Source organism: Paroedura picta, chromosome 2, assembly GCF_049243985.1.
Source record: "Paroedura picta isolate Pp20150507F chromosome 2, Ppicta_v3.0, whole genome shotgun sequence".
NCBI classification, from domain to species: domain Eukaryota; kingdom Metazoa; phylum Chordata; class Lepidosauria; order Squamata; family Gekkonidae; genus Paroedura; species Paroedura picta.
In genome coordinates, this window is record NC_135370.1 from 185,080,967 (window position 1) to 185,100,005 (window position 19,039).

A 19,039-nucleotide genomic window follows, 5' to 3' on the forward strand; every position below is an offset into this window, starting at 1 on the left:
ATGATAAGCTCTTGTGTACCCTCCTACTTCTTCCAGTTATCTTCATGCACACAAATGCTGAAGACAAGGATGAAGAGAAGAAGTAGAGTTTTATACCCCTCTTTTCATTACCAAAATGGTTTACAAACAACTTTCCCTTCCTCTCCCCACAGCACTGACCCCGTGAGGTAAATGGAGCTGAGAGAGCTCGAGAGAACTGCTCTGTGAGTACAGCTCTAAGAGAACCATGACTGGCCTGAGGTCACCCAACTGGCTGCCTGGGGACGAAGGGTGGGGAATGCAATCCAGCTTTCCAGATTAGCGTCTACCGCCCTTTAAGCATCCCAGTAAGTTTATATGTGGTTTCGGTCAATTGCCACAATAAGCAAACTCTGCTTAGTAAAGAAGTTGCTGTATTGGAGAATAAGGAGGCTCTCCTATGAGCATTTTTGTTAAGACTAATCAAAAGATGGCCATGAAACTGTTTTAACCCCCAGTGCCCACCAGACCCTCCAGGTACGGGTTTAGGCAGGCAGTGTCCACCCCGTAGATCACAAACCCATCACCCCAGGATCAAACGCAATAAGACACCCGCCCCAATGGATAAGAAACTCAGGGCAAAGGGCAACGGGCAATAATTCACACTCCAAGGCAATCTAGAATCCTAACCCTTAATCCAAAGCATTCTTCCTGACCTCTAACCCAAGCTATGACAAACACAACAGTAAACATGACAGAAAGCAGGGAGGGTTAAGAAAATATAATGGCAGAATTGACAGGTTGTGGCAGCTTTACAGTTGAGTAAAATTTTGTTGGTCTGGTTGCCACTGTACTCAAAGGTCATTCTAGTATAATCGTGGTTATTTCTTCCCCCTAACTTCTGTAACTGCAAGGAAAGTTTTTGAATGCAGTTGTGCATTAGTCATCTCTTGGACAGTCGTTCAACTGGGGTTCAAGTTTGTCGCAGAGCTGGGATGTTATTTTGGGCCCTTTTAACACTATCAAGAAATGTCTGGCAAGGCAGAAAACATCTTGGGAAATCAGAGCCTTGCAGAGCACGAGTGAACTGATGGAGGAAGGGCGTGTGTGGGAAGCATGAGGACAGAATCACGGGGGGTTTGGAAACCGTCCACATACAGCCAGTGCTCAGCCACAGAAAAGGTCAAAAAACGGCAGACTTTCCAGGCAGCAGAATCAGTCCGGGATGTCGTCATGACGAGCCACAAGCACGGCTTTCAAATCTCCAAACTCGACTGACACACAAAGCGGGCTCATCCTGACAGCGACTCACCATTGTACAGGTCTCTTTTCCCACCGACTGCAGGAAAGACACAAAAGGAAGGCCGGTGAAACTTCAGGGCTGATGCAGAGGAGAACGAGGATAATTAGGGGCTTGGAGACTGAGGCCTATTATGCAGAGGTGTTTACCTGGCTTTCACTGTGCATGTCCACGGGGTTTGCTTTGTCATTCTGCATTGATTTTCTTCCCTTCAGCGTTCAGTTCCCTTTCTGGTCGCTGTTTGCTTGGGTTTTTTTGAGAATGCTTTTGTGCTGATTTTCCCCTTGTTTTGCTTCCAACCTGAAGGAAGTTCAAAAGCATACAGATATTTTATCCATCTTTTTCCTGCCCTTTGAAGGGTCCCTCTCCACCCACATTGAGGTCATTCTGTCTGCTGTGCACCTTTTACCATCCTCCCCCTATCATCAATGAATAAGCTCGATGTCACTTTCAATTTTTAATTTTTTGACAAGCAGCATGAGTGTATCGATACGAGACTACTTTCAGATTGCCGAATTTAAAAAAAATCAAACAGATGAGGGGAAAGTTTAAAAAGAGACACACAAGGTTTAATTCCATCCTGGTATTGACTAGAAAGGGGGGGGGTTGGAGAGGAGAAAAAAAGCAGTGCCCCCGGTAGAAAATAAAAATTTCAAAAGTATTTCAGCGCTGTGTGCAAACAAAATAAAGGGGAGGGGTTACCAGCATGGAATGAAATTGACATGAGAAGGGTGGGTACAAAGGGGGGGGTGAGGATCTGAGGACCCCGCCTGCCTTCTGACATCTAGCAATAGGGCCTTCACCCTGCCTCCCCTCAAGGTGCCTGCGGGCAGCTTGCTCCCAAGTGGTGGGCCCAAACCTGAGGTAGCATCTTGCATTCAGTATTTGAAATGATATCGGCGGGAGGGGGGGGGGATTTATGGTTCTTGGATTTATGGTTCTCGGTCTGGCCCTCAGTGAAAGGGGGGCTCTGCCGGCCGGTGGGTGGGCCCGAGCGACGGGCGCTCTGTGGTCTGCCGATGCACCACCGGAAGACGCAGCTGGTGAGGGCTGGAGATAAATCCTCGCTAATTGGCAAATGCAACCGTACTGTAACTTTATTCTAACAAGAGTTCTCAGTGGGGAGGCTTTAATGAAACAATTATTCCTTCCAATAAAATAACAATTAGTGGTAGGGATTGAACTAATTGTTGCTAACCTGGAGCATCCAGACGCACAAAGGCGGCTGGAGACAGTTTGTTTATGTGCCCCAAAGAACCGCCTGGGAACCTGCTGTGCAGAGGCAGCACGGAGCCGGCCCGTTGCGTGCTGAGAGGGCCAGAACGGAGCACTGGAAAGAAATCGGGGGAAGCCGGAGACCTGATTTCTGCCTGCGTGTTTCGGCCCAAAGAGATGGTGGCCCCAACCTTGGTGGGTCATCTTGTGGATCAATCTCTCCTAGTGGAAACGCAGCCCTTCTGGGGTCCTTTGCCCCCCCCCCAATTCGTTTCATTTAAAATGTCTATTTGTTGACGTATTTGTATTTATTTTGGGATTTCTAACATGCTCCTGTCCAAAAACTGGTCCTGCGGTGGTGTACAACAGTAAGAGAATACAAAACGCAAATAGATCTAAGTAAAAATTCTAAAATTCAATTAAAAACAGCTCCCCAAATCCTGTTAACTCGCTTTGTTCTAGACGAACTGTCCAGTGGGTCAGACAAACAAACTGGGATGTTTTTAAGCAGGGCCTGGCCTGAGGGGGGGGGGTGCTCATTCAAATGGGGCTAAGCAGGGGGCCCATATTGGATAGTTGAGGCGCAGCCTGGTGGGAGGGCACCATTTCGCAGGCCCGTCGGAACATCGAGAGCTTTTCTGCCGGCTGGAGCCAGGGCTCTAAACCCCCAGCTGGATACCTCTTAAGGGCTGGGATCATCAGCAGATTAGAGTTCATAAGGCATGTAAGAACCAGCTCCTCTTCTTCTTCTTCCTCCAGAGTTTGCTGACCACAAAACTCTTTGGGGTGTGTATTTGGAGAAGTGGTCCCTCAGGTAGGCGGGTCCCAGGCTGTGTTAGGCCCTAAAGCAGGGGTAGTCAAACTGCGGCCCTCCAGATGTCCATGGACTACAATTCCCAGGAGCCCCTGCCAGCATTCGCTGGCAGGGGGCTCCTGGGAATTGTAGTCTGTGGACATCTGGAGGGCCGCAGTTTGACTACCCCTGCCCTAAAGGTTTGTGAGCTGCCTCCCGTCTGCTGCGACTCTTTCTGCCTTGACCTTCCGTCTTCACGGTTTTCTGCCTGTCGTGCGGGGCCTTCCGTCTCCCCCAGTCTGTGCAGCTCCTGGCTCGTCAACGCAAACCGCAAGGCTGTGGCTACACGTCTGAACCCCAGGAATTAGGTTCTGCACCCTTTACATGCTCCAAAAGGCCTCCCTGCAGGCTAGCAGATGGCAATTGGAAAGCCGGGGCAGAATGAGTCAGCTCCTCTTGGACAAGGAGATTTGGGGCCACAGATACGTAGGTGGGTCTGGTCAGAGGAAGCCAAAAGCTTACTCACAAACACTGCAGCCAGAGCGTGTACCTCGGAGACAGAGGTCTCGCTGGAGAGAAAGGGATGCAGTGACCCACAAGAGGCCACAGAAATCCCTAGGTGTGGAGGTGAAGCCCACTTCTCTGGAGACTTGTCCCATCCTGCTCAACTTCTCATGAAGGATGAAGGCCCGGCTGCCACTTGATGCTCCTGTGGATGAGCAGAAGGGAGGGACCCAGGTAAGGCAGGTTTTCTGAACAGTGTAGCTTCAAGAAGAAGGAGCCTGTCTCATCTCATGAGGGGTGGGAGCACAAAAAGCGGGGAAAGGAATTCGCAGGTATGTTGGTTTTCATCTTGATCCGTGCTCAGTTTGCTGGGTGAATAGACCTTATGGTTGCTTTTATTAATTGATATTCATCTTCTTTATCATCTGGCCCCACACCCCGCAAGAGTCGCCATGCTTATTGTTACTAGAAGCGCACTTACACGCATGTCCCGTGACACGTGTATATTCAGCAGTGGGGAATTTACTTAGCGGGGAATTTACTTAGCGAGAGTTAGTACTGTAGTGAAATGGATTGTTTGCCAATGTTTATGAAGTGATTACACCCTTAAGGACTCAAGGCAGACACAAATAGTTATAGCAAAAATAGTAACAATGTTTATTAGAATGAAAATAACGAAGTAGGCAAAAAAATATCTAACACACTAGTAATCAGTGCAAACTAGTCCAAAGCTGTAATACTAATTTTGGGGGAGAAAGTGTTGGGTTTCAATAGTAAAAATAAATAAAAATAGATAAGTAGGGATGGGGGAGAGGGAAAGGACCAGTGGAACCTAGAAGAGTGGAAAGGGAACAGGAAGGTTCTTTCTGTGTGTACGAACTCTTTGCACAGGGTGGGGATTACTGCTGTTACTTTGTTCAACTATAAAAGGTACAGTTCGGGTCATGGTCAAACTTTTGTCTCTGAATGTGAACGGTCTGACCTCAAACGTGAAAAGATATAGACTCATAGCTCTGGCTAGGAAACTAAAGGTAGGATTAATATACCTTCAAGAGACTCATAAGGCCAGAAAAGATATTAAACCAATTCTGTCCTCTCCACTTTGGGAAGTAGTGGCAGAGGCAAGGGGAACGGCAAAGGCAAGGGGGGTAGCCATCTTGGCAAAAAGGGATATGAATCTGGAGGTACTGGAGCGTAAAGTGGATAAGGAAGGTAGATATATTTTCTTGAAGTGCAAGATAGATAAAAAAATATTTACTTTGGTTAATGTGTATGCACCAAATGTGGGATCAAAGAGTTTCATGCGGGGAATCCTGCAAAGAATACAGGCTTATAGCGAAGGAGAAATAGTCATGGCAGGGGACTTTAATATGGATCTCTCGGCATTGAAGGTCAGGAAATGGGGCCTAATCGAAGTGTTTGAAGCAATGGGCAAAAAATCGGGACCAACCTTTTTTTCCGCGAGACATAAAAAATATACTTGCATTGATTATGTCTTGATCTCAGATTCACAGGAACTGAAGATTAATGACGCAGGAGTACAGCCAATATTGATCTCGGACCATGCTCCAATTATTGTGGACTTGACGATACAAAAGGAAAAATCGGAAGGGAGGTGGAGATACAAAAACATAGTTCTAAGTAAAAAAGAAAACAGGGAAAATATAGTGAAACAGCTAAAATATTATTTTAAAGAAAATATAGGATCGGCGGAGCCCCATATTGTGTGGGACGCAGCGAAGGCCGTTATGAGGGGACACCTAATCTGGACGGAAAAGTTATTAAAACGTCAGAGAGATGAAGAAATTGAAAGTAAATTGGGGCAGATAAAAATTCTGCAAGCACACCAGCAAAATAAATTTGACACACAACGGCAAAGACAAATCCAGATCTTAAAAAATGATCTAGACTCCCAAGATTTAGTATTAGTGTGGAAAAGGGAAACCCTAATTAAAAGCGAATGGCATAGAACAAATATAAACTCACAAAAGAAATTAGCCAAATATTTAAAGAGGAAAAAAGACAAACAGAGAATAAAAAGCATAAGACAGGGCCAGAAGGAGCTGGTGGATTCGCATCTAATAAGAGAAGCGTTTGTCAAATATTACCAAAGTTTATATGAGTCCTCAGGAAAAGGGCAACTCAAGGAGAAGTGGTACACAAAAATAACTAAAGAAGATCAGGAATCCCTTAATAAGGATATAAGTGCATCCGAAATAGAAGGGGTAATTAGACAATTAAAAATAGGAAAATCCCCGGGGACAGATGGATATACGGCCGAATATTATAAAGAAATGAGTGGAATATTAATACCAGAAATGGCATATTTGTTTAACGATATAATGACAGGCGGAAACATCCCCAATACATGGAAACAGGTAGAGATGGTGGTGATACTAAAGCAGTCTAAGGATCCCAAAGATGTTGGCTCATATAGGCCTATTAGTTTGATGAATCAAGATTACAAAATATTCGCCAAGGTCTTAGCTAACAGATTAGAAAAAATATTACCAAAAATAATAGGGGAGGACCAGTATGGATTTATTAAAAACAGACAAATTTTCCACCCAATAAGGAATATTTTAAATGTACTAGCACATAAACAGCAACATAAAGAAAAGAAATTGGCACTATTGAAACTAGATATATTCAAAGCCTTCGATACCGTCGAACATAATTTTCTCTGGGAAACACTAAGGGATAGTGGAATAGAAGGGAGCTTCTTGGAAGCTGTAAAAGAGCTTTATAAACAAGGAATCGCAACACTATGGATAAATGGAGGCAGATCAAAAGAATTTCCAATCTCAAGGGGGGTAAAGCAGGGTTGCCCATTGTCACCCCTATTATTTGTAATGGCTATAGAAATCTTGGCAGATAGAATAAGGAACTCCCCTAGAATAGAAGGATATAAGGTGGGTCAGGAAGAGGTCAAACTTAATCTTTTTGCAGACGATATTCTTCTGGTACTTAAAGATCCACTAACAGCAGCCAAGGAAATTAAGATAATATTAAAGGACTTTGAACAATATTCAGGGTTAGGAGTCAATATGGGGAAATCCGAAATTATATATTTTAACATACCTAAGGGGGATCAGATATTAGTGGAGAAAGAAACAGATATACCAAAGGGATGTAAAATGTTAAAATACTTAGGCATAAAAATTTTTAAAAGAATAAACAAAATAGGAAAAAATAACTACCAGGAAATATGGAAGAAGATACGCAGAAACATGAAGGCTTGGAAGTCTAAAACAATGAATATATTAACTAAAATTAGAGCAATTAAAATGTTTTTAATTCCAAAGCTTAGCTATTTATACCAGGTACTCCCATCAGAAGTACCAAGAATACAAGCTAAGGAATGGAATAGACAGCTGAGGGATTGGACTTTTGGAAGCAAAATAGCTAGGTTTAAACAAAAATTAATTTATATTCCACAAGAGGAGTTGGGATGGGGCCTAATAAATTTAGAGAGATACTTTGAGGCATTTCAAATTAAACATTTATTGGATGCGGAGATAAACAGAGAAAGAAAATGGGTAAGGATAGAAAACGAAGTAAATAAGGGGAAAGGAAAATGGGGGGTGTTTACAAAGAATTTAACATTAGAAACTAAAGAAACAACAGGGCCGAGGGCGGTTGCCCTCAGAGCCTGGAAAAGATGGGAAGGAGTATGGTCAGCAGACTTCGTGAAATGGATACCAGTAGAATTACTACAAGAACTAGATGACCCTATATGGTGGGAAAATTTAAAAAAGAAAGGGTTGAATAGAGTAAAGGATTTATTAGACCAATCGGGAGTAATGATATCAAAAGAAAAATGTATGGAATTGTTGGGGGAAAGGAATTGGTTGAGGGTCCACGGACTATACGAGGCTATGAGTAAACTCTCACGCTTAGGGATATTATCTAAGGATAGTCGGATGAAGGGGACTATGCAAAGAATGGAAACTGCAAAAAAAGGAGTAGTGGGGGTGTTATATAAGCTAATGGTAAGCGATGAGGATTATATAGGACGTGTGATTCAAATAAAATGGCAGAGGGACATCCAATTGCCTGATCAAGTAGTACATAAAATTATAAAGGGAAATAAACAGATAAAATTAGACAAATATAAGGAAATGACTAGAAAGTTAATTTGGAAATGGTATAGAACGCCGGCCCAGTTGGCGTATATGATAAAAGGGCTGACCCCTAAATGTTGGCACTGTGGAAAGGATAAGGGATATTATATACATATGTGGTGGGAGTGTACCGAAGTTTCTGGATATTGGAGAAATATAATTCAGGAAATGGAAAATATTCTAGGAATTACAATAGTGAAAGAAGCAAATATGCTGTTTGCAGGTATTTTGGGATATGATTTAAAGGAAAAAAAGGATCTCAAATTATATAAAGCCATGGTACTTGCAATACAAGCCGCTGTTGCTAGGGGATGGAAAGATAAATCAAAGTGGACATGGGAAAGCTGGTTTCAGTATCTCTATGAGGATGTTAGCTCTGAAATTGTGATCTGTTTAAGAGGGGAGGCCTTATGGGAAGAGAAAAAGGAAAGGATAAATAGTAATTGGACAAAGTATTTCCATTGGTTGAGGTCGACTGGGAACAGGGAGAGTAAGAATAAAGCCTTGAGCGGGATCAAGAAGCTGTGTACATGGTTGAAAGAGTTATAAGGAAACGGCAGGTAGGGTGGAGGGTGGGGGTGGAGTGAGGGAGGGAGAAAATGAGAAATGTAATTATAACATGAACAACTATTGTCAATAATCAAAGATTGAATAAAATTTATTTTGTCAAAAAAAAAAAAAGTGTTACTGGAAGTTTAAACCTGTTATATTGAAAGACTGCAAGATTTATGTTAACTTTGAAATGTATTATTAATAAAGTTACTAATAAAGTGCAAAAAAACAAAAAAAAAAATAAAAAAAAAAAAAACACACTAGTAATCAGGCGGAAAAGGAAAAATTGAGTGGGAAAAGAGGTTTCAGTATAATTGCCGGTCTCGATGAGCAGGGAGTCAGAGAAAGCAGCAACACGACCAGCGTGCGGGGTGTTCCGAATGGATCCGAACCAGAAAGCACAGGGTGGCCACGGTTTATATGTGTTTTTGGGGAGGGGGTTACATGATGGACCTCAGGTGAGCTCATGATGGAATTTTCCACGGAGCAGGATGTTGGGCAATGCCCTGGTCAGGTCCGGAGATGGGTGTTGATGGGCTTAGACAAAGCAGAGTTGCCACAAAGGGTCGGACCAGAACCAGTGGGTTGAAATAAATTCAAAAGAATTTTTGGCTAAATGTCCAGAAGACATTCCTGAGCAGTTCCTCGGTGGAACAGGTTTCCTCGGTAGGTGGTGGGTTCTCCATCTTTTGAGATTTTTTAACCAGAGGCTAGATAGTCATCTGACAGAAATGCTGGTTTTATGAACTTGGGCAGAGGGTGAGTGGGTGGGCAGGAAGGGATGTGCCAGGGTTTGTCTTGCATACCCAGGGAATGGCTGATCACCACTGTGGCATGGAAGGTGAATTCTCTCCAGGGTGAAATTGGGGTCAGTGTGGGTGGGCAGGTATTTGTGAGTGTCCTGCCTAGTGCAGGGGGTTGGACTAGATGACCCCGGTGGTCCCTTCCAACGCTATGATTCTTTCATTCTTATCCACAACACACCAAAGAATGCTGGGCTGCCGGTAGCCCAGCTCAGCCTGAGGGACTGTCTGGATCAGAGTGGAACTCAGGGGAGTATTCCTAGTGGGGAAGCCCCTCTGCGATTCGTGCGTTTTTGGGTTGCCGCATACAAAGCTTCTAGCTTTGCCCATCCTGCAGTTTCCTGACCCCTGAGAATCGTATCTCAGCTGGAGGGGGAAGATGTTGGAGAGAGAAATGTGTCGTGATGAAAATGGGCCAAGCTTTGCCTCGCTACGAAGAAGACTTTGAGACACATCTCTGCCGACGGTGCTGGGTAGTGATCAAGCAACAGCCCCATTTATGAGCGTCGTGAGTCTGCTGCCAGCCGGAGGGCAAAGGAAGGGCCAAGGAGCAAAGGGGAGAAGACACCCAGCTGCACCAGGGTCCTTGGCCCTCATGCTTCAAACACAAGGAGGATGACACGGGGAGAGGCAGAGAGACAATCGGTCGTGTGCCACTGGAATTCAATCAAAGGGACATTATAATATAATAAGCAGGAGATGGATGGCCAGTTGCAGGTTATAATTCATCCTTTCTGTCGGCTTTCAGTGATGCAGAGATCTGCCTGGTGGGTTTATGGAGATTTAATTTACATTATCAGCTGACATAACCGAGCAGCCTGGTGAAATACACCCCAGCAAAATGCTCAGCGTTGTCAGGTGCATCCCTCTCGATGGTGCCAACGGAAGAGGTGCCCATCCGTCAAGCAGGGCACAAATCACAGGGACGCCCCTGCGGCTGCCCCATCCTTGAACTTGGTTGCCGATCCCTTTGCTGGCGCATTGGGGGTCTTCCGTGGCTCTTGCATCGCAGCCTCCCACCCCCTCTGCTCTGGCTACTGTGCAGTCCTTTGGGGCAGAGGACCATCTCTGGGCCCTAACCAAGGAAAAGCCAAAGAGGTTTGCTCCCCCAGGCTATCCTCCTCCTCAGGCGAAAGGGATCCCTGCTCAGTAGTTAACCCAAAGAAGAAGAAGAAGACGAAGAAGACGAAGAATTGGTTCTCAGATGTCACTTTTCTCTACCCAAAAGAGTCTCAAAGCGGCTTCCAGTCGCCTTCCCTTTCCTCTCCCCTCAACCTTTTCAGGGCCGGCCCTGGTTTGTTCTTTGATGGGAGACCACCCAAAGAAGCCCAGGGGGCAATAAACTGCTCTCGGAGCATCGAGGGGCTTGCTCTCCCCAAACTACAGTCTCCGTGTCGTTTGCTTCAGCTCCACAATAGGCATCCTGTGAGGTAGGTGGGACCGAGAGAGCTCTGACAGAACTGCTCTGTGAGAACAGCTCTAATTGGACTGTGACTATAAATAATGCAATAATAAAGTTTTATTTTTGATCTACCCCTCCAGTGCTGCTCTGGGTGGGTAACAACAGCTCATAAAAACATTGTATACAACAGTAAAAACAATATTAATTCACATGCCCCCAACTGACATGACATGACATAACGGCCTGGGCCCAGCGTACTTGAGAGACTGCCTCCCTGCCCAGAACCCCAGAAGAGCTCTATGCTCCGCCACCTCCAACTGGCTGGAGAATCCTGGCCCCAAAGAGGCACGTTGGACCTCAACAAGGGCCAGGACCTTTTCAGTCCTGGCCCCCACCTGGTGGAAGGAGCTCCCCAAAGAGATCAGGGCCCTGTCCGAACTTCCACAATTCCGCAGGGCCTGCAAAAAGGAGCTCTTCCACCAGGCCTTTGGTGGGGCCGACTGACCCATAACACCTACAGGTGACCCCCAGACTGAGGGAACGAACCGAATGAGGGATTGTCAAGTTATTGTTGAAGTGCCGTTCTAATTGTTCCAGTTGGTATGTTACTGTTATATTGATATTGTTCTATGTAAATGTTCTATAATGTTCCATGTAAACTGCTCAGAGCCATAGGGAAGGTCAGTATGAATGAATGAATGAATGAATGAATGAATGAATGAATGAATGAATGAATATTCCAGGCAGGGGCTTTGGCATCAGGCGCTGATCTTCCGTTTCTCCCAGTGGTGGTGAGGTCAGTGTTTATTTATGGTTCTTTTGGGGCTGGTGGAATAGCTCCATCTTACCGGCCCCGCATAACTGATTAAGGACCTGCAAGGTCCTAGCAGGCCCATGGATCTACCAGCCCTGCCAGGGATCTTCCGTGGGGGTTGTCCTGCAGGCCTTAGTGCTCTTGGGGGGAATATAAGGGGATTTATTTGATTTTCCCCTCGTCATTCCCAGAAGGACTCCGGGTGGCTGGAAGTGAGCAGTTTAATTTGGGATTGTTCCCAATTCTTGGTTAAACTCAGTAAACATTCCAGTTTTCCAAAAGTGCAGTCCCAATCTTCCCAATTTTTTTTGCCCAATTAGCCTTCTCTCAATAATTGTCAAACTTTACGGCAAAAATATAGAGCATGACCTGAATTATTGGCTGCATTCTCATAACCTCACTGGACCAGAACAAATTGATTTTATTAAAGAAAAATCCACCACAGATCACTGTTTCCTTCTTGCTTCTTTGGCTGATAAATAATTGAATTCTGGCACAAAAAAATTGGACAAAGCCCTTGACTTAAAAAGTGCATTTGACTCAGTTCCTAGAGAGCGACTGTGCAACAAACAGGAGCTTCTGAGAGTTGATCTGTGCTTATTAGTTCTCCTCAAGAAACTCCATACAGTAAGCTCATGCCAAGTTAAATATCGTGGAAAGGGCCATTTAACCTCTCAGTTCCCATCTACTAGGGAACTTAAACAAGGATGTCTCCTTGCCCCTCACCCTTTTCATTTGTTTCTGAAGGATTTGACTCCAGATTTTCAATCTGTCAATGGCCACCCCCCTAAATTAGGGTCACACTCGATCCCCTTATTACTTTATGCTGATGATAATAGCATTGAGTCAGGCTTCTAAGACATTTAAACCTTTTCATATTATCAAAGTAATTCTCTAACCATAAATTACTCAAAATCCAAAGTGCAAGGAGCTAGAAACTAAAGAAATGGTTTCTGGGAAGTAAAGAAATTATTCAAGTTAAAAGCTTTAAATATCACTATAATCAATTGGTCAACTCATCAAATTCAAGCAATGAATGTGGCCAAATGTGGTTCTGCTGCCCTAATCAAACAATTTTATGTCCTTAAAGGCAATCAATTTGTACTTGCTGCAGTAAAAAGTTTTAATGCTAAAATCTCATTACAAATATTATATGGCACGCCTATTAGGATAAAAGCATTGAACAGTAATGTTGAAAAATCCAGCCAAACTTCTTCTGGCAACTTCTGGGTGCCCCAAAACGTGTGCCTGATTCTGCTATTTGCACTGAACTGGGCCAGCATCTCTTGGAAAGGAAGACCTGCACGGTCACTTTTAAATATTGGCTTAAAATACATTTTAGACCTGGGTTGAGCTGATTAATTTCTCATTTAAACAAATGACTCCTTCTGCACCAATTGTTTCTCCAAGGGACCAAGCCCTATGAAGATAGGTTGAGGGACTTGGGAATGTTCAGCCTGGAGAAAAGGAGGTTGAGAGGGGACATGATAGCCCTCTTTAAGTATTTGAAAGGTTGTCACTTGGAGGAGGGCAGGATGCTGTTCCCGTTGGCTGCAGAGGAGAGGACACGCAGTAATGGGTTTAAACTTCAAGTACAACGATATAGGCTAGATATCAGGAAAAAGTTTTTCACAGTCAGAGTAGTTCAGCAGTGGAAGGGGCTGCCTAAGGAGGTGGTGAGCTCCCCCTCACTGGCAGTCTTCAAGCAAAGGTTGGATACACACTTTTCTTGGATGCTTTAGGATGCTTAGGGCTGATCCTGCGTTGAGCAGGGGGTTGGACTAGATGGCCTGTATGGCTCCTTCCAACTCTATGATTCTATGATTCTGTTATTATGTCAAAAATTTCCCAAACTGGATTTCCAAGTAATGTTTTTTCCTGCTCTCGAATGAATCTGCTCTAAAGCGGAGACTATTAAATTCTAAATCTTCAATTCTTTTCCCTGCTCCATCTTATATACGTCCTCCTATCAGATTTGGTTTACAAACCCACCATGGGAAGATGGCTCACGATTTCTATAACCCTGCAGTGGTCCCCAACCTTTTTATCACCAGGGACCGGTCAACCCTTGAGAATTTTACTGAGGCCCGGGGGGGGGGGTAGTCTTTTGCTGAGGGACATTGCTGCTACCGCCTGAGCCCCTGCTCCACTTGCTTTCCCTGACTTTCCGCCGCCCTCTGGGAGGCGCTACCAGAAGCAGCTGCACAGTGCCATGCCGAGGGGGATCCCCAGCCAGGGCGGCCGCCGGAGAGCACCAAAGGAGAGCCAGCAGTACAGTGGCAGGGCAGCCCCCAGGCAGCAGCCGGGGAGGAGGACGAGGAGGAGTTGCGGCCCGCTCCCGACTGATTTACGGACCGGTACCGGTCCCCAGACCGGGGGTTGGGGACCACTGCAGTACAGCACATCATCTTGGTTTCCAGCTTCATGAGGCTCCTCACAAAGAATTTCTTATCCCTCTGCTGCATTCTAAGGGATTTGTAAAAAGGGAAGTGCATTTCGATACTTACTAAGCGACTTTTCACCTGAAATTACGTCTATGGTTGCAAAGTTTTTGGTGGAGGTTCTAAAAATACAATCTAAGCTTTTTAGCATATCCTATTGTCATTTGTTTTGTTGTTTCTATATATCCTGTTGCTTGATCTTTCTCTCTTATATGCTGTAACGCTATGGAATGCCAGTAAAGGTAATGAATGAATTAATAGGATCAGTCTCCACTGCCTGATGAGGATTGGGGGGGGGGGGGCAGGAGTTATTTAAAGAGCATGCCAAGCACCTGGGGGCCTGTGGGAAGGGTAGGGGGGGGGGAGGAAGAGAATCATAGAATCACAGAGTTGGAAGGGGCCTCCAGGGTCATCTAGTCCAATCCCCTGCAGAATGCAGGGGATTCACAACTACCTGCCCACGCACAGTGATCCCAATTCCATGTTCAGATCATTTATTTATTTATATGCCGCCCTCCCCGGAGGCTCATGGTGGTTTACATTGAACTTATGAACCATACATGAAACAATTTGTATTAATAATCAAACAATAATATTAACAACAGTGGTTATAACAATTAAATAATACAACAAAGTTGTAACAGCACACAATACAATATAACAGCACAACAGTGCAACAGTGCAATGGCGCAACAGGTCCAGAGCGCTCGGGTGGAGTTCTGGGGTGGGGGGAGCAGGGGCCCTTCATTCGCTGTTGGTTGTGCCTGGTCTCAACCAAATGCCTGGCGGAGGAGCTCCTTTTTGCAGGTTCTGCGGAACTGTTTAAGCTCCGTCAGGGCCCTGATCTCCTCCGGGAGCTCGTTCCACCAGGTGGGGGCTTTTTTATTCTGCCGCAGAGAGACAAACACAGCTTCCCATCTTCTCCTGAATCAGGTCATCAGGCCATCAGAGTTTGCAAGGTGCCAGGGTTTGTCTCTTGTGGCCCTTCCTTCCTTGCACACCCAGGGAATTGCAGATTGCCACTGTGGGATGATAGGTGAGTTCCCTCCAGGCCAGGCTGGATTCTGGAGATTTTTGGTGGTCACTTGGGCATGACACTGGGGTCACCGTGGGTGGGCAGGTAGTTGTGAGTGTCCTGCATAGTGCAGGGGTTTGGACTAGATGACTCAGGAGGTCCCTTCCAATCCCATGATTCTATCATTCTAATTGCCTACTCCAGACTGGCAGCAGCTGTCCCAGGTCTCAGTCTGGGGTCTTCCACATCCCTCCTGCCTGGACCTCCTCACTGGAGATGCCGGGGATTGAACCTGGGACCACGAGCCCTCCCTGAGGACCAGCCCTTGTCTACATTCAAATGGAAGTCTTCCGCTGGAACCAGCAGTGCCATCCGTTGCCTGCAGCCCGGCCTGAAGACAGGCCAAGGGGGGTCTAGGTTAGGAAACTGGCAGACAGCGGCCCCTTCTGATGACTGAGCCCGTGATGGACATCTGGGGCCGACTGGCACGATCCTTTCAAGATTCAGCAAGCACGACGGGCAAAGTTCCAGAGTGCAAGTGGAATCTCCCTCAGTGCCAAGAGCCTGTCAACATCCCCCCCCCCCCCATCCCAAGTCATCAAGCTGAATGTCCGGCCTCCCAACCAGAGCCTATTGGAGATTTTATCTGCCAAATCCCTCTGCAGAAGCATCACAACTCATCACCAAGCCCTGGGAATGCAGGCCGTCTCCAAAGCGAAGGCAGGGCAATACTTTTCATTAGGACAGCTGGCACCCTGAGCCCCTCCCACCCGCAACCATGTATTGGCTCACTCCTGGGCCCACCACGGAAGGGACGCCCCCAGCTGCATTCTGTGGGCCTCTGGAAAACGGTGACCTTGGTCTGGGCACAGACTCTCAGCCGGCCTCCCCCGCAGGGTAAAGGTTGCTGCTGTGGTGATTAAATACCTGCCCATCCCTAGTAGGCTTGGCAGGCACTAGACCACGGGAGGCCTAAACGTTCAAAGCCAGCTGTTGTAGAAGAGGAAGAGTTGGTTCTTATATGCCACTTTCCTCTACCTGAAGGAGTCTCACCTGTGAGGGAGGTGAGGCAGGGCAAAGCCCTGAAATCACTGCTCGGTCAGAACAGAAGAAGAGTTGGTTCTTATATGCCGCTTTTCTCTACCCAAAGGAGTCTCAAAGCAGCCTTCCCTTCCTCTCCCCACAACAGACACCCTGTGAGAGAGCCCTGATATTCCTGCTCAGTGAGAACAGCACTATCAGACCTGTGACAGGCCCAAGGTCCCCCCGCTGGCTGCATGTGGAGGGTGAGCAGGGAATGAAACCGGGCTCACCAGATTACAGGTCTGTGCTCCTAACCACTGCCCCAAGCTGGCTGTGAGAATCACAGGGGACGAGGTCTATGGAGGGAAGGGGTAGAAACCGGATATCCTTCCACTCCACCCCAAAATGCCTAGTTCTGGTCAGGACAGCCAGTTGTCAGCATGGAATGGACCAGAAACTCTTCCCTTTAACTGCTGCGGTGGAGGGGAGAGAGAGAGAGAGACAGAGAGACAGAGAGAGAGAGAGAGAGAGAGAGAGCGCATTTGGGGGAAAGTCATCTTCTGTTATGGACATGCACGGGTCTTTGACTGGGGCTGCTGAAGACTACAAATCATCCCAATATGCTTTTATCGTAGGGAGGAATTCCTAATTAACCATCTAATTACACTCCCCGCTTAATTAAAGGAAGGGGACGTTTCCCCCGGGCCTGTTTCTGACGATTATGGATGGCTTCCCACAAAACGGCAAGGAGGGAAAGCCCATCTCATCTCTTTTGGCGCCGCAGACGGTGAGCGGGGGGAGGGGGGCTTTCGTCCGGGCAGCGAGGGAGGCCGGGCAGTCTGCAGAGTGGAGGCTCTTATTCCCCTTCTCAGGCTGGGACAGGCTGGGATCCAAGGGGGCATGGGCTGTGCTTGAGGGGCTGAGCCTCAGCTTGCCATGCAGAAGGCCCCAGGTTCAATCCCCGGCATCCCCGCTTAAGGACACGGTAGTTGTTGAGGTTAAGAAAGGCTTCAGCCTAGCTGGAGGGGACACGGCTGACCTTGACAGACGCATGGGCTGATTCCGTTTCAGGTGGATTCCTGGGTCCATGGGATGGTGCAGTAACAGGGAGATATTTTATTTTTAACCCCCCCCTCCCAAAACGTCCTGGGTGCCTGTGCAATTCTAGGGTGCCCATCCAGCACTGCCAACCTCCAGGTGGTGCTGGAGATAACCCAGCATTACCACTCGTCTTCAGAGGGCAGAGGCCAGTTCCCCTGGAGAAAATGGCAGCTTCGGAGGGTGGGGTCTGTGGCATTACTCAGCTGAGCCCCTCCCACTCCTTCCCCAGCTCCAAGGCCCTAGTCCCCAGGGGTTTCCACCCCACAGCTGGCAGCCCTCAGCTCTCCCTGTTTCCCCCATTCCCTCCCCCCCACAACCCTTGGTGGCACAGCTACGGAATAGGGTGTGTGTATTGTGTGTGTGTGTGTGTGGGGGGGGGGGGTGACAAGTGGAGGACTTCTGCCTCTGGCCTCCCCCAAGGAACCATGGGGACCGTAGTTGAGGAAGACGGCTGCTGAGGCTCCCTCGTTCATGGTCCTTAGCCATTCTCAGATCAGGCTCTGCGGAGCTATAAAGGGAAGGAGACAACCGGGGAGCCCAAGACCTCTCCCCGGTCCCCACGTTCTCCAAGGAACGAATCGCCCATTTCCCTGAGCACACCAAAGAGAACCACTGTCGCGTTTTCATAGAATCCTAGAATCATAGAGTTGGAAGGGTCCATAGAGGCCATCTAGTCCAACCCCCTGCTCAGAGCAGGATCAGCCCTAAGGGAATAAGTAATGTACAGAGGTATGTATGATAAGTGGACTTTCTTCTGAACTTGGGAATGCAGTGGGGTTGCATTAATTTGGGAGGGGGGACTGCAGTGGGGGCATCTTCTGCCATTCCACACCGATGTCTGGCAAGCTGCACTTGTGGCAGAGCCATGCTGCAGAGTCATGCTCCAGGACTTGCGTGCCCCCGGCAGGAGCGGTTTGGGCAGGGAGTCCAGGCCAGGAGGCTGTGTGCCTTCTCCACAGGGCCTGCCTCAGCCAGGCACTCCCTAAAAATAGCAGCGAGCAGAACGGAAGGGGGAGAGATTAATAGCCATTGTGGCACACAAATGGGTAATCAGGAAGGAGACCGCTCCAGCTTGGTGTCTAAATTTAATTTACCGATATACAAATCTCCGCCTAATGAGAGTCTAGCAAGGATATTATGTGGGGAGGACAAAAGGAACCCAGTGACGCAAAAGAAACATTCCCTGATTTCTCCCCTTACCTTGCATTCTCCGCAGTGCCGGGAGACAGGTGACAATGGATGGCTCTCCTCTCTGGCAGGCCCGTTTCTCATGCAAACCTGCTGACGGAGCGGGCCGGGAGTCCAGGTGTTTGCCCAGATGAGCCAAGCTTTTTTCCAAGTTAGGGTGATGATTTAGGGAATAAGGTCCAACAACTTCCTACAAAACATACCAAAACAAAAGGATCGATTATTATTTCCTTTTTTATTTCAGTAAAAAAGGATTTGCGTTCGGATCCGGGCCTGTCGCGATAAGAACGGCGGCCAGACCGGAATGATGAATGCCTCAATTTCTTTATTTCGTTTGGAGGATCAATATCCTGCCTCTCTATTGCAAATAAGGAAGATGCTATTGTTGGGCCACCCCCAGGAGCATTGGAAATACTCCAGGAGCAACTCAGGATGCTGCAACCCTCCGGTCAAAGGAGACGGACTCAAGAGGAACCAAAGGAAACACCCAGAGTGTTTGGGTCTTTACATTTGTACATGATTTTTTTAAAAATTAAAACATTGATTAGCCACCTTTCCACTTTAGGGGTCTCAAGGTGGTTTGCAGCATACAGAAAACACATAAAATATAATACACAATTTAAAACAAGATTTAAAATTCCAGCTCAGGACTGCTGATGAATAGTGCCAGCTTGGTGCAATGGTTAGGGGCACGGACTTCTAATCTGGAGAGCCGGGATTGATTCCCCGCTCCTCCTCTACATGCAGCCAGCTGGGTGACCTTGGGTTCGCCACAGCACTGAGAAAGCTCTTCTGACCGAGCAGGA

The 19,039-nt window shown here is 46.9% G+C and overlaps 1 long non-coding RNA gene across 1 annotated transcript; it reads right to left on the reverse strand.

The window, feature by feature from the left end:
• Nucleotides 1–740: 740 nt before the first annotated feature.
• Nucleotides 741–18,389, reverse strand: LOC143828869 (uncharacterized). Its single transcript, XR_013227949.1, has 3 exons — nt 18,246–18,389; nt 1,408–1,558; nt 741–1,297 (listed from the first exon to the last, which is right to left on the reverse strand). It is a non-coding gene; the product is annotated as an uncharacterized LOC143828869 (long non-coding RNA).
• Between the last annotated feature and the right edge of the window lie 650 nt (nt 18,390–19,039).